Below are 15,004 nucleotides of genomic sequence, written 5' to 3' on the forward strand. Positions count from 1 at the left end.
TCACTTTTGATGAAGTAAGGTAGTCGTTTTCATTACATCTTCGCTATTCTCTCGTAGTGATTCTAGTGTCGTATGACCAATGGCGTCGTGTATTTGTCACGACGCATTGGCAATCATCGTTGGCAAATCGTGGTCATCATTTCTGCTTTGTAGGTTCAGTGTATTCATGCGGTCGTAGTCACGCTGCCATCTTCATCAGTTTAGCTCCAGCATATGGTAGTTTTTATGCCGTCGTCGTACCTGCTGGCCGCCTCCTACAATCTTGTACGATCGGCCAGTGGGGGGCACATTGCAAGGAAACAAAGAAAGTAGTGCGAGTCGAGGTAGCGCTCGGCGTCACGTCATGCACCTAAGTGTCGATGTTCACTCCAAAACGAACACGCCATCATTTGAACGTCGTCGTCACTCGTTTGCCTTCAAACCATTGTTACGGTTCCTTATTTGAGTTCTAATCGTCATCACTCCGCAATAATAGGTGTATCGCCATCAGTGTTCTATCATCAACTGCATGCGGTCATCTTGAAGCCGTCGTCGTCATACTGTCATTGTAATGTAATTGTCGTCAATGTGTCATCGCTACAGAAACGCCATCGAGCTCTCCTGGTCTTTTAGTCGTTGTTATCTTGTCGAAAAAATTGAGACGCTATTATCCCATTCTCCCCATGCCTTTGTCTCCAATTCAAGATTGTCATTCCGTCGGCGCTATTCTACGCTCATCATACCACTGTTGCCATGTAATCGCCGTCGTATAGTCTTGTGATTCCTGCATCGCCATGCTACTGTCATTATTTTAACTTAGTTATTCCATGGTCATCAAGCCAGCGCTGGCCTTCTAGCTCAGGCATATTATCGCGGTCGGGTGATTGAAACCTAGTCACGGCGGCCGCATTGTCAAGAGGGTGAAATCAGAAAACACCCGTGTACTAAGATTTAGGTAGACGTTAAAGAACCACAGGTGCTCCAGGGAGTACCCCACTACGGCATACCTCATATTCAGATTATGGCTTGGCCGTGGAAAACCCCCTCAAATAACTATTAGTTTTCATTTCATTGTCTTGCCGTGCTCGTTTTTCATAGGCAGCATTCGAGCACTGCCAGCGCGCTGTCGTAGCGCTGTCGTCGCGCTGCCGTGGCCATACCATCAGCTTCCTTCGAGCCTAATCATCACATGGCCATCATGCTATTTCCTTCAGTTCACTGAAGTCATTCCAGCGTCGTCATGCTATTAGCGTGACTGCGTGGTCGTCATGCAGTGGCCGTCATGCCATCGTGGTCGATGCGTGGTCATCATTTTGTCGCAGTGATTCCAATTTCGTTGCGCCGTTGTATTCTTGTCATGTCTTAGTTGTCGTTCTACCATTGTCTTGTGTGTAATGCATCTTCAAGAGGAGTACGGTAGCACAATTAAAAGACGGGACAAAAGAAGATACATAGGGATACACATAGCGTTGAGTGTGTCCCTATGTGTTTTCTTTTGTCCCGTTTTTTTATCGCGCTACCGCAGTCCCCTTAACATGATCCCTTTAGTTTTACCGATTCTCATCAAAATCGAACGCACGTCACAAAAATTTCCTCCAACAAAGAAACACGGCGCATTAGGAAGCTGTGCCACAAATACATTGGGCCGTTTTTCAATGAACGCGTTTCGCGCCAATCCTTTGTCGAGCTCCGGCGACAACTACAACCTCGCACTTTTCTTACCACGCACACTGTGCACTTATTCTTTCCCGCCACATACCCGACACGCAAGTGCCGCTTTTGCCTTATCCCGATTGCAGATCTCTCCCATATCATGTGGCAATGCCCCGTCAAAACTGCCCCCCCCCCCCCCGCACGCTCAAATCATTAATTAGTAGCGAGGAGCTGTGGGAGATCGCCCTGCGCAGCTCCGATCCCACCCTACAGGACCGAGTCCTGAGGTGGGCTCAGGAGGTAGCGGAGGCCTACCACGACTGGTAGACGGACTTCTAGCCACATAATGTGATGACGGAGGCCTGCTGGGACTGGAGTACTTGGACCTCCCTCTCTCACCCCCCCCCCGGCCCCTCCCCTCTCTTAAAAGGGGAATAAAGTTCATTCATTCATTCATTTTTCGAGCTGCGCTATCAATGCACTCGGTATGCACCGCTTTTCAGCGAAGGTCTCGCCAACTTGCATCACTTTCTCTTGCGAACTATTCTCAGCGTTCGCACGTACCGGCAAACAATGCTTCTCGTCTTGGAGGACGCGCATGGACTTCTCGGTAGCACCAGCAGATGAAGCAGAGCGTGAAGAAAAAAAGGGCCAGGTAACGATCAGGGTTGCCCATGATGCGTTTTCCAGCGCTCACACGCACCGATGTGTAATGCATTCTGCATACCACTCAAGGCTTCGCACTTGCAATGCGAGATGATGCTCAACGTTCTTAGGGAAGCGATAAAGAGGACTCCCACTGCAGTACAGAACTCATAACTTTGTTTCAATAGTGGAAACATCTTCAATCGCTACACTGATTAAACGCTAACGCATTAGCTCTGACGGTCATCCTAAGAGCATTTCTGACATTTGTTTTATGTCTAATGCCTCTGCTACATTGCTTCAATCGCTTATGTCAATTTTTATATGATCATCATTCTTCAGGCCGCAAAATGTTTGGGCGGCAACAGACGCATTTATTCTGCGTTTTCTTTTTTCATTTCGACCACTTTTTCGAGAAATCTACAAATGTTACTAGTATTAAATCACAATTGATAAACTATCGGCCCAGACAAACGTCATTTGCAAGAAAAAGCAGAACAATCTCGCACCCACACAAACTACTAAAATTACTTTTCTAGTGGCATGTTTTATTGGAAAGTTGAAGGAAATCTTAATAAAATCTAGTTCTTTGTACCTACGTTTCCAAATGGCAATGTGCACCAAAAGAACGGGCCTAAAATGACTCCTTCAATGCACCTTATTACGCAACCGGCACCGCCAAATAGGCATTTTTGTCCAATCCCTGTATGACGTAAAAAGACCGCGTAAAATTAAGCGGTCATTTTCCCTATTCACATGAGCTTATTTTGATTGGCTCTCTTGGCAACTCCCGATTTGGTGCCAACGCGCTGCAGCTCCAGGGACAAGGAGGACCGCGTTGTCGCACTGCACAGCCAAACTTCATTTTACGGCGTCCTATGACGTCAGAATAATGCAAATATTGAACACCTTCTCCAGGAAGCGTTGTATCAAAGAGTGAACCTGGATAGCCGTAATGGTCTCACAGGAAATGAAATAGATAACATACTTTCTGCCGATCACAGTATAGTGAAAAATGTTGTAGTGTTGGGTAGAGTAAAGTGCAGTGATCCTAAATTAGTGAAAGGCTACGATTCAACTCAATTTGAAAAGAGAAAGAGCAAAAATGACCTGGAAGAAACAGGCCAACCTAGATGCAGTAAGATCAACCTATACGCAGTAAAGCAGACCAATTCAGGCAATTCAAACAAATATGCAGCCTTAAAACAGAGAGATGTCGATGACATTGAGGTATTACTTCTGCAGGTGTTGGTCAGCACAGGCAAGCTGTATCGCAAATACCCAAGAAAGAGCGCCCTGTACAGTTGCATCAGTGCATGTACTGAAGTACCCCAGACATTTCCTCCAAGAACCTTAAACACATTAGAGATATCCGTCAGGCGCTTCTTTAGGTAGGCCACATGAGGACTCCAGCAGAGGTCACGATCAATGATTACGCCTAAGAATCGCTGCGTCCTAACATAAGGTATGCTTTAACCGTCGATAGAAACATTGTATGATCTCATTGGCTTTCGGCTAAACGCGACCAATGCGCATTTTTATGGCGAGATCTTGAGGCCTTGTTCTTTTAAGTACGCCGATGTTGACGTGGCAGCTTTTTGAAGCCTGGCGGGGACTTGCGGCCGTGTCACACCAGATGCCCAGACGCAGGTGTCATCGGCATACATTGATATTTTAACTGTGTTCGGAAGTCGTTCCACGAGACCAATGAGTACAAGGTTGAAAAGCGTGGGACTCAAGACACCGCCTTGTGGAACTCCATGGTGCGTATAATATTGCGAGGTTGGGCCAGCTTCAGTGTTAAGAAATAGAGGCCACCTATGTAAATAACTGCGAGTCCAACGATATAATGGACCGCCTAGGCCCACCGATTCCAATGCTTCAAGTATGGCGTCATGAAGAACGTTGTCGTAGGCTCCCTTTATATATAAGAACATTGCGACAGATAACCTCTTACACGTCTTTTGGTGTTGAACATAGGTTACCAGATCGATAACGTAGTCGTTAGAACATCGGTGACGTCGAAAACCAGCCATGGCGTCCGGGTAGATTTCGTAATGTTCAAGGTACCACTCAAATCTGGCGAGGATCATTCGCTCCATGACCTTCCCAATGCAACTTGCCAGCGCAATTGATCGGTATGAAGTAATCTCTAAGGGAGACTTGCCAGGCTTAAGAAGCGGTACCAGGCGGCTGATCTTCCAATTTTGGGGAACTTTGCCCTCCTGCCAGGACTCGTTATAGATATTAAGGAGCGCACTTCGTGCCCGTTCACCAAGGTGACATAGCATGCGTTAAGATATGTCATCCGGACCAGGCGAAGATGACCGATTACATAGGGCGAGCGCCGCGTCAAGCTCCGTCGTGAAAGGCGTGAATCTTGTGAATGAGGAATACGGTTCAATGTAAGTGAACCTGTGCGAGTTGGCTGGCCCGCAATCATAGCACAGAAGTATTCCGCCACATCAATGTCTTGTCGGCGCTAGAATAGTGCTAGGGCCTTAAACGGGAAACGCTGTTCCGGAACAGAACGTAGACCTCGCACAGTTCTCCATATTTGAGATACCGGTTTGCGGGGATCTAGCGACGCACAGAATTTCGACCACCGCTGAGCCTCTAGTTTATCCATACGGCGTTGTATCTTCTTTTGCATTCGCCTGGCTGTTCTTAGATCCTGAATTGACTTAGTGCGTCGATATCTTCTTTCGGCACGACGGCGTATCGCACGAAGCAGCTCCAATTCTAGGTCGAAATCAGAATGCCTTGGAGAACACGTGAGTGTGCGCGTGGCTGTCTCTGCCGTTTTCTTGACAGCTTGTTGAAGTCCACAAGAGAGGCCTTTGTGACAAGCGTCCTCAATCTGGGATTTAAAGACGGTCTAATCTATTCTTCGTATCGTGGTGGACGAATACGTATTAAACATTCCCTTGATCTTGAGGTAAGTGGGGATGTGGTCACTTCTATGCGTTTCCATGTCCAAAAACCCCTTAACATGTGCGGCGAGGCCGTGGGAGACGAAAGTCAAATCGAGGCAGCTGCTGTACGTTATTCCCCGCAGAAATGTTGGACTCGCGTCATTCAGCAGGTAGAGACCATGGTTGGAAACTAATGAAGCTTGTCGTCTTCCCGTCGCGTTAACCTTTGAGCTTCCCCAAATGGTATGGTGTGCGTTGAAGTCCACGGTGATAATCCATAGACCAGGTTGTGTTTTTAAGATGTCTTCTAGTCTTTTGGCGTCCAATCGACTTGATGGAGACAGATACACCTCCAAGAGTGCAAAGGTGACTTTCCTATTTATAACAGTCATGCACACATACAGATTGTCGTCATGCCGTTGCACCGGTTGGACGACGTAAGTGAGTTCACGGCGAATAAACACGACACCTTGCTACTTTTGATGTCGCTTGATGAGAATATTGTCTCGTAGCCGGATAGTCTTATTGGATGGGATAATCTTGTTTCACAGATGACAATGATTGGAAATCGGTTAGTGAGAACAAATTGACGAAAATCGGCGATTCGAGATCTTAAACCTCTCGCGTTCCACTGAAGGATCGATGCTTCTCTGACCTCCTTACGAAATGATTGGTAATTGTCAGTCATGGCTTCACTCAAGGCTTGCTAGGACGGGGCTCAGCGCGTCGAGCACTTGTAGTCTATTTCGAGCAGATGGAGTGTTAATGCTTGTCAGCATGGCCCTGATGACATTCACAATGGATCGCAGCACCGGGATCATTTGCCAGTCGACTGTTGAAGCCTCACCAACAGAACCAGGCTTCGATGGTAGCATCAAGCGTGGAGACTCCTTAGAAGACTGAGAGCTTGAAAGCGCCGGCCACTCTTCCACGGGGGCAGCCTTTCCAGTCTGAGACCTCTTTGTGCTCTGGGGCGTTCTATTTGAGGATGATGGCGTTGGCGCAAGCGGCGCACGAACTCCACTCTGTCTTGAGCGTTTCCGTCGATGACGACGTCGACGCCGGATCTTTGCTGAGGCTTCTCTATGGGTTGAGTTATCCCTGACCATTTGCTTCAGAACTTCGAACTCTTTCTTGATTCTTGGGCACTCTTTAGATGTCGCTGCATGGGTGCCTTCACAGTTGCGACACGTAAAGTCTGTTGCACGGCAGACATCTACAGTGTGTGACTCCGCGCACCGGGGGCAAATTGGGGAGTTTGCGCAGGCGCCCTTAACATGCCCGATCTTGAAGCACTTATGGCATTGAAGTGGCTGTGGGACAAACCGCCGTACGACATGTCGGAAGTGACCGACCTTTACGTGCGAAGGGATGGAATCCCTATTGAACACAATCTTCACACAACGGCTGTTGCCGAGTCGGCATACGTGCGTGATGATCACTCCTTCGTATGCCGGTTTGATCAGAATTGGCAGGACCGAGTTCGAAATAGCCAAGTCAACATCGTAGATCACAGCTGCAGTGCAGGCCCCATCCATAGGTGTAACCGGTCGTACTTTTATGTTGCCCAAATCTGTTATCTGTCGTAGTGTCTCCAGCGTGGTTCCACGGGTTGTGTCGGCAGCTAGAACATTCTTTCGTGTGTTCAGCCGGACTTCCTTGATTTCGTTTGGCGCCTTTCCCTCAAGTAAAACAGAGAGAGCTTGCCTGTTCAATACTCGAAGGCTGACGGATGAATCCAGTGGCATGAAGAGGATGGTGTGCGGCCAGCGTTCACTACCTGCCTGCATGGTTGAGGTACTCGCTGGTGACGACGCCTCGATAAGCCTCCTTTTAGCCCTTCGCCTCCTCACCGACACGAAGCTCTCATCGGATGAGTCATCCCTGTGATTGAGTAGACATCTGTGTCTTCGCTGGTGCTGGACCAGGTGCCTCGTTTCCTTGAGGAAATTGTGAATGTAGTAATCTGGCCAGACGGGCCGGCAATAGGCTCTGCATCCAGGGCCACAGGAGTAGGAGTCTCTCTTGAGCGTTCGCTGGTGGTTGACCAGGAGCCTTGACTCATGAAAGAGCTTGCAGTTGCGGACTTCTTGCAGCACGAGCCTGCGGAACGTTCCGCGTCCATCGCCTCACGCAAGGACGCGGAAAGCGCCCCAGACACTGATGAAAATTTGACGAAAACTGGCTGGCTGGGACAGGTGCGTTCTAGCACTGAGTAACAACAAATGAGTTACAACCAATGATTGACGACCTTAACAGCGAGAGTGTAAAAGTGGAGTTGAAGATTAATATGCGGAACACAAGGGAAATGGTCCATGGCCGGGCAAGGGAGCAAGAGTTAGGGATCGCCAGTGAGCCTGCAGAGTCTGTGAAGGAGCACGTTTACCTAGGTCAATTACTCACCGGGAGCCCTGATTAGGAGAAGGAAGTTTACAAAAGAATAAAAAGGGTGTGCAGCGCATACGACAGACATTTTCAGCTCCTGACGTGAAGCTTACCACTATCATTGAAAAGGCAGGTGTAAAATCAGTGCACTTTACCAGTGCTGAAATATGGGTCAGAAACTTGGAGAATGACAGAGAAGCTTCAGAACAACGTAAGTACAGCGCAAAAAGTGATGGAATGAAGTATTCTAGGCGTAACGTTACGAGACCGAAAGAGAGTGGTCTGGATCAGAGAGAAAGCTGGTATCGCCGATAATCTAATTGACATTAAAAGAAAAATATAGCTGTGCAGGTGATGTAATGCGTAAGTTAGATAACGGGTGGACCACTACAATTACAGAGTGGATGCCAAGAGAAGGGAAGCGCACTCGAGGACGGTAGAAGACAAGATGGGGGGATGAAAGTAGGAAACTCGGGGGCACTAGTTGGAATCGGTTGGCGCAGGACAGCGGTAATTGGAGACCGCAGGGAGAGGCCTTCGTCCTGCAGTGGACATAGAATAGGACCCGAAGCGCTAGCTTTAATTCTGACTTGTAAATACAATGCAAAGCCAATAGACAATGAAGAAAAGAAAATCATTGGGGGAATTATGCATGGTTGAAAGTAAAATGCAGAAAATAACGTGAGAAATTTCAAACCGAACCAAAAAAAAGGTAACTTGGCACCGGTAGGAGCCAAACCCACAACCTCCGTAGTATGCGCGACATGCACTGCCACTTGCACTACAGCGACGGCTATTCATCCGGCCACTACCTTGGTTATTTATGTTTACTACAGGGCACCTCAAGGCTATGGCAGTTGAATGTTGAAAATGCCTTTAAGCCTGTTGGTTTTATTTGGTCATGATTACCGAAAACCAGCTCCGCTGTTTTCCTTTTCGAACGGACACCGAAATAAACTTTTTTATAGAAATTTCTAAACGAGTGCAACTTCAACTATTATTTGAATAATTTGTGAAGTCTAACCGGAATAAATTGAGTAGTCTAACTTAAGGGAATTATACAGGGTGTTTCAGCGAACACTTTCAAAAATTTTGAAAGGCTGCCTGCAGCAGATAGCAGAATTCCAGTTACAGTTACTTTCGTGCTTACATGCATGAAACGACGTTTTGTTAACAAAGTAACTGCAACGCCAATACAATTATCTGCAAAGTTTGGAAATTATTATTTCGAAAATGGCATCATCTTGAGAATTCATTCCATATCTATCGGCTTTTCGAAGTTCTCCGCTAGAATTTTCGAATTGGAGTTTTCGCCATAAGGTAAGTGCGTGAAATCTTAGTGATTATCTTTATTTAGTAGATTATGCATTTCAATTTTTTGTACATGTCGGTCTCTTTCACTGGACCAGCTCATGATCAAGAATTGGGCTGTTAGTCACAGGCAACATTTAAAAATTTTGGAAGTATTCGCTGAAGGACTCGGTATAGCGGAGCCCTCTTCACCAAAAGGTTAAAACTAAATTTTGCAGTATATTTTAGGAGGTACGTCGTAATCGAGGACCCTGGAATATATTTAACCACTGTGAGTTAAAAATACAAGTGCGTCTAAATGTAAGTAGGCAAGGCAAAATCGCCGCTCGCGGCCGGGATCGCACCCTTGACCTCGACCTTAGCATCGCAACAACACAGAAAATACAATACTGATAGAGATGGGCTCAGCGCTAATTTTGACCACCTGACTTCACTGGGCGTACGCACAAAACACAGTGCTTCAGGGTTCGTGCAATCTACCCCTGTCAGAATGCGGCCACTATGCCATATATGGAACCTACGACCGAACTGTCAGACAGATACTGCGGCGAGTGAAAGTTTTCACTTGTTTCACTTTTTTGAGTTACTGCGTTACTGGGCTGGAAAATATTCGTTCAATGATGAATGTATATTTTATAGACAGGTAACATTTCTACCAGATCACCCCTGATATAAGCCCGCGTTAGTTCTTTCACGATTATGAAGCATCAAGATTTGCGCTGAAAGGGTTGTTTAGACATAAAGATCAAGTAGAATATCATGAAATGAGGGCCTACATTACGCATCACACAAATAATTTAAAAATTACTTTCACACGACTCTAGCGATGACCATGTCTAAATCAGAGCAAACAATGGGCCTTATAACGTAAAACTATTCGAACATGTTTGTATTCCAATCCCCTGACGTCAAATTTGCGTAACCGCCGACGTAAGCATCCGGCGGTGACCCACAGGGTTGTCTGAACAGACCAATCAAACGCTCTCCTCGTTCATAGGAAGTCACTTTTGTTTGCTTGATAAACGAATAACATTGCCTACACTCAGCGGCTTGTCTTATTTGATTGGCTAACAGGCAAGGAGCACACTCAAATGGAGAGGGATTCGATGGGGCCGAGCCAGTGTACTGAAAATTGACAACCGGATCAAGAGGGTGGTGCCGGCGTCTGCGATTTGTCCACTTTTCCTGACTTAGCTTGCGGTGGCTGGTCGAAAATCGCGGTGGCATGCAACGGAAGCTTAAGAATGACGGTAAAACGGATCCTCAGCAAAGATGAGTTGGAAGAATGAGGTCATAAACGTGCCGAAAGTGCTTGAAGATGTTACACGGCCGCGCAAAAAGTTTCATAATACGCAAATAAACCCATGCTTTCCAGCTGGTGCGAGTAGCCGGTGCCTGAGCGATCGGCGGCAGCCATCTTTTATTCCTTTCGGAACGGGGCAGGCTGCGGCTATTCATCAGAAAATTCAGTTTTGTTCGGCATATTAATGCATCTTTAACGCGTACACGTCACTTTGACGCAGGGAGTATTCGCGGTTTTGTGATGTAGCGTGACAGGCAGGTGAAGTGGGTGCAGCACGAGAACTTTTGACCCTTAGCCGAGGGCTAATCGCAAATAGGCGTCAAATCAGAAATAACTATTTTTTTTGTTCGGTCAAATCAAGCATAATCAGTGTGTACACGTCATATCAGATGAGGAGCGTGACGTCGCGTGACAGACAGGTGAAGTGGGTGTGGCCCAAAAAAGTTTTTGTCCAATCGCGGAGTTCTGATTGCAGAATTTGAATAGAAGAGTTTGGAATAGTTTTACGTTATAGCGCCCCGTACACGTAAACGTAAGCAAATAGAGAGGACGGGACATTGCGACTTGCACACAATCTCTCTACGTCCGTGTGTGGTTCGCACTCAATTACACATGACGTCATGCGAACTATCCGAGCAGCCTGTCCTGTCCAACTCCAGTGTTGACCTTCTTCTTAAAATAAAACAGGAAGCGGCTGTACGAAACGTTGGTGCAAATGGGCTGATTTTCTGACCTTGAATTATGTAATGCAGCATGAAACACTTGAAATGCGTCAGAGTAAACTGCGCTTACCGGAAGGAAGTTGATGCTTCCTTGCTGTCCATGTCCTAGCGAGTGAGAGAGACAGAGCAAGAATAGATGAGTGCAAAGTGTAAGAATTAAGGCCTAGTGCTTACACGCAAGGTTTCTCCTACGCTTCGAACATAATGTTTGTTCGTGTGCTGTAACAAAAAAGCTGCAATGCAAGATAGCGCAAACGTTCACAACTTTACTAACGTGAGTTTTTATTGTACATAAAGGAACCTGCACACACTTAGGATCCTGAAAAATTACCGTGCCATTTCATTGCCGTAACTGCGTGAAAAAAATGGACTTTATCATGTGCATTTATAGCCTATTTATTACGAACTTGTTTTCTTAATTTATACATACTGCAGTATTGTAGGCCATCAAATATCAAATTATGTTGAGCACTTATTTGTTGCACTCTTTGTGCCACTTTTCGCATACATGACGATGAGCAAAACGTGAACAAGGTGAATCGTCTCGAATTGCCTCGAATTGTCTCTCATCGTCTTGAATTTCCATCTCCCGCATTCCCCGTCTTTTCCATGGATTTCGCATACATGTAACACTGTCATTTGTACTCATACATATGAAGTACTGTTTAGTGATATCTTGGCCCACATTCCGTTTGCGTCAGTTGATACTGTTCCAAGACTATCTGCAAATATTATTGAAACTCCCCATCACGCAATCTTACCATGTCGAACTTGTGATGCGTAAGAATAAAAAAAACATTTACCAGAGTTATCCTTCAGAAAGACATCACGAACGTAATAAAATGAGCAGTGAGAGGAAACTGCGTTAACGCACACAGCCTCTGGAATAAAATTTAGCAAAGGAAAAAATTCTGCACAGCCCATCATGCGACGAATGTCGACGTGAATGCGATAATCGTTAAAGTCGTATTGAAAACCATATAAGGCACCGCATTTCCTTCGCAGAGAGGAGTTATGTTTCAGGCGTATGTGCAGCAGAGCTTCTCTCTCCCGCTTCCCTATGGGCATGCTGCGAAATCTTGGGGTGCCGTCGTCAAGCTGGCTCGTGGTGCTTGTCTGAATTTATAGTCAAACGACATTGTCTGAAAATCTATGACACAGGTTCGATTGCATCCTGCAAAGGTTAAGAATTCAAGAATTGCTTTTCTTGTGCTCGTTATGAAAAAATAACACGTGGTATTGTCGAACTTCAGAATATTTCATTGGAATAGGCCTATTACTCTTTCTTGTTTTGATGTAAATCAAAATACTAGGTATGGCTCACAGACTGCCAGCACATTTTACAGACACATTAGCAGTGTCGCAGAGTGTCTCTCTGGTATGTGATGAGCAAAACGAGAAAAAGCTGAAAGCAGGACCCAACGTTTCGACAAGTGGGCTTGTCTTCTTCAAGGCGACATATGCTTTCCTCGCCACAGTATATATAGGTGGGGTTCTTCTAAGGGGGAAAGGGTGTAAGGGTGGTCGGTGCGGCAACGAGGGAAAGTGTTTCAGCGTGTCGCAATGAGAATAAAGGAGCGTTGTGCACAAAGCCAGTGACCCGGCCAAATATCAAGCACGTGTCAACGCCCGCGTGTTAGCCGGCGTGTCAACGGCGTCTGACAAGCCGGCTGGGGAAAATAGGAAGGAAAAGAAAAAAAAAACATGGAAGAGAGCTAATAAACCAAACTAAGTGTTCTTGTCTATAGCTCGAAATTTAGCATAGCGAATAGATTCTAAAGCTCCCTGTTAAACGTTTATGCCTGTTGGTTGCAATGTCGTGAACTTATGGATAACGTATGATTCTCTGTATTTTCCTTCTCGTTCAGAACGAAAATTTATCTGTAACATGTAGAGTTCAAGTTCATCAAATTGTGACCTGGTTTGTTGAAATGCTCGGCAACGGCTTTGGGAAGCTTTTTACCTGTGTCCGCGCGATATCCGTTTAATCTGACATTCGCTGATCGTCCTGTTTCATCGATATATTGTTTCTTACAGAAGGAACATTGAAGCAGATAAATCACATCCGAACTTGTACAAGTGAAGCTAGATTTGACTTCGTGTGTATAACTATTTGCGGTGCTTTTTATTTGCGGTGACATTAAAATTAAAAGCACCGGAAATAGTTGTACACACGAAGACAAATCTAGCTTCACTTGTACTAGTTCGGATATGATTTATATGCTTCAATGTTCCTTCTGTAAGAAACAATATATCGGTGAAACAGGACAATCAGTGAACGTGAGATTAAACGGACATCGCGCGGACACAGCTAAAAAGCTTCTCAAAGCCGTCGCGGAGGATTTCAACCAACCAGGTAATAACTTTGATGAACTTAAACTCTACATCTTACAGACAAATTGTCGTTCTGAATGAGAAAGAAAATACAGAGAATCATACCTTATCCAGAAGTTAAAGCGATTGCAACCAACTGGCATAAACGTTTGAAAGGGAGCTCTAGAATCTATTCGCTACGCTAAATTTCAACCTATAGGCAACAACACTTAGTTTGGTTGCTTTCTCTTTCTTTTTCCTTTTTTTCTCCCTGCTGGCGTGTCAGACGCCGTTGACATGCCGGCTAACACGCGGGCGTTTACACTTGCTTGACATTTGGCCGGGTCACTGGCCCTGTGCACCAGCGCTCCTTTATTCTCAGTTCGACACGCTGACACACCTTCGCTCGCTGCCGCCGCCCCCCGCTTTACACCTTCTCCCCTTTAGAAGAACTCCACCTATATATACTATGGCGAGGGAAGTATATGTCGTCTTGAATAAGAAAAGTACACTTGTCGAAACGTTGGCTCCTGCTTTCATCTTGTTCGCGTTTTGCTCATCGTCTTGAATTTCCATCTCCCGCCTTCCCCGTGTTTTCTCTGATACGTAGATGTTTTATTGAATGAAATTCATGTGCTAAAACTATAATGAATGCTGGAGTGAAACGGAACGTTCTTAGAAGAATCATAAACTTTTTATTTCAGGCCTTTCTCTTTGTGAGATGTATATTCGCGGTGATGACATCGAGGCTGGCCCACCAGAAGAATGCATGAGCGTATACAATCACACCTGCAGGCATAGCTATCGTATATATACCGAGGAGTGCAAGAAACCTGTTCCGACCGCGTCAAATAATATAAAGCCCACGAAAGGTCCACGACCAAGCAACGGCGACAACGGAAGCAGCGGCAGCAGCACCAACCACGATAACAAGAATGATGGTAATGGTAATGATAATAATAATAGTAATAGCAATAGTAATAATAATAATAGTAATAATAATAGAGGGAAATGAAATAAAGAAAGTAGTAATGTTGATGTGGCATATCATTTTTTAGCGCAACACCGTCAAACCACTTCGTGCCGTGGCCTATCAACTGGAAAGGCACCTCCGCGTCGGTGACATCATGTTACAGGAATTAAAACATGTCCTGACAAAGCACTTGGGGCCTCACAACTTCCGCTGCAACTTGATTGAACCAATTTAACGATATTACGATGAAATTAATAAAGAGACCCTCCAAGGGCGGGGTCAACCAAACGGGGTTCAGCACTCACTACAGAAACTCCATATTCAACATTGTAGTTATTGCTCTATAGTAACTGTATTTAGTATATATTATGGCTGAATAACATTGTAGTTATAGCGCTATAGTTATGTTACCTGTAGTCAAGATGTCGCATATTTGATGTACGCCGTTGCGCTTATAACGGCGACACTGTTTTACTAGCATGCACGCAAGGAACAATTGTGAGAATTGTACACGTGATATCCCAGCAACGCTGTTTCATTTCGTTGCGCAGTGAACTGATTCGCGGCTCGATTTATACAGCGAACGCTCCATCGACCTTCAGACGACACCTACGAGTGCAACGCTCAAGCGGCGGACTCAATACATTGCCCTAAAGAGGCTTGCACTCAACCGAGCCGACCAGCACCTTCGTCTTAGTGTCACCGCGTTTACAGGTACGCCAGCAGTGGGAAACATACTTCTCATCTCGCTTAACAAGAGAGAGAGAGAGCAAAAAAGTTTAATGATACGAAATACAGAGAGGTG

Source organism: Dermacentor variabilis, chromosome 11, assembly GCF_050947875.1.
Source record: "Dermacentor variabilis isolate Ectoservices chromosome 11, ASM5094787v1, whole genome shotgun sequence".
Lineage (NCBI taxonomy): Eukaryota > Metazoa > Arthropoda > Arachnida > Ixodida > Ixodidae > Dermacentor > Dermacentor variabilis.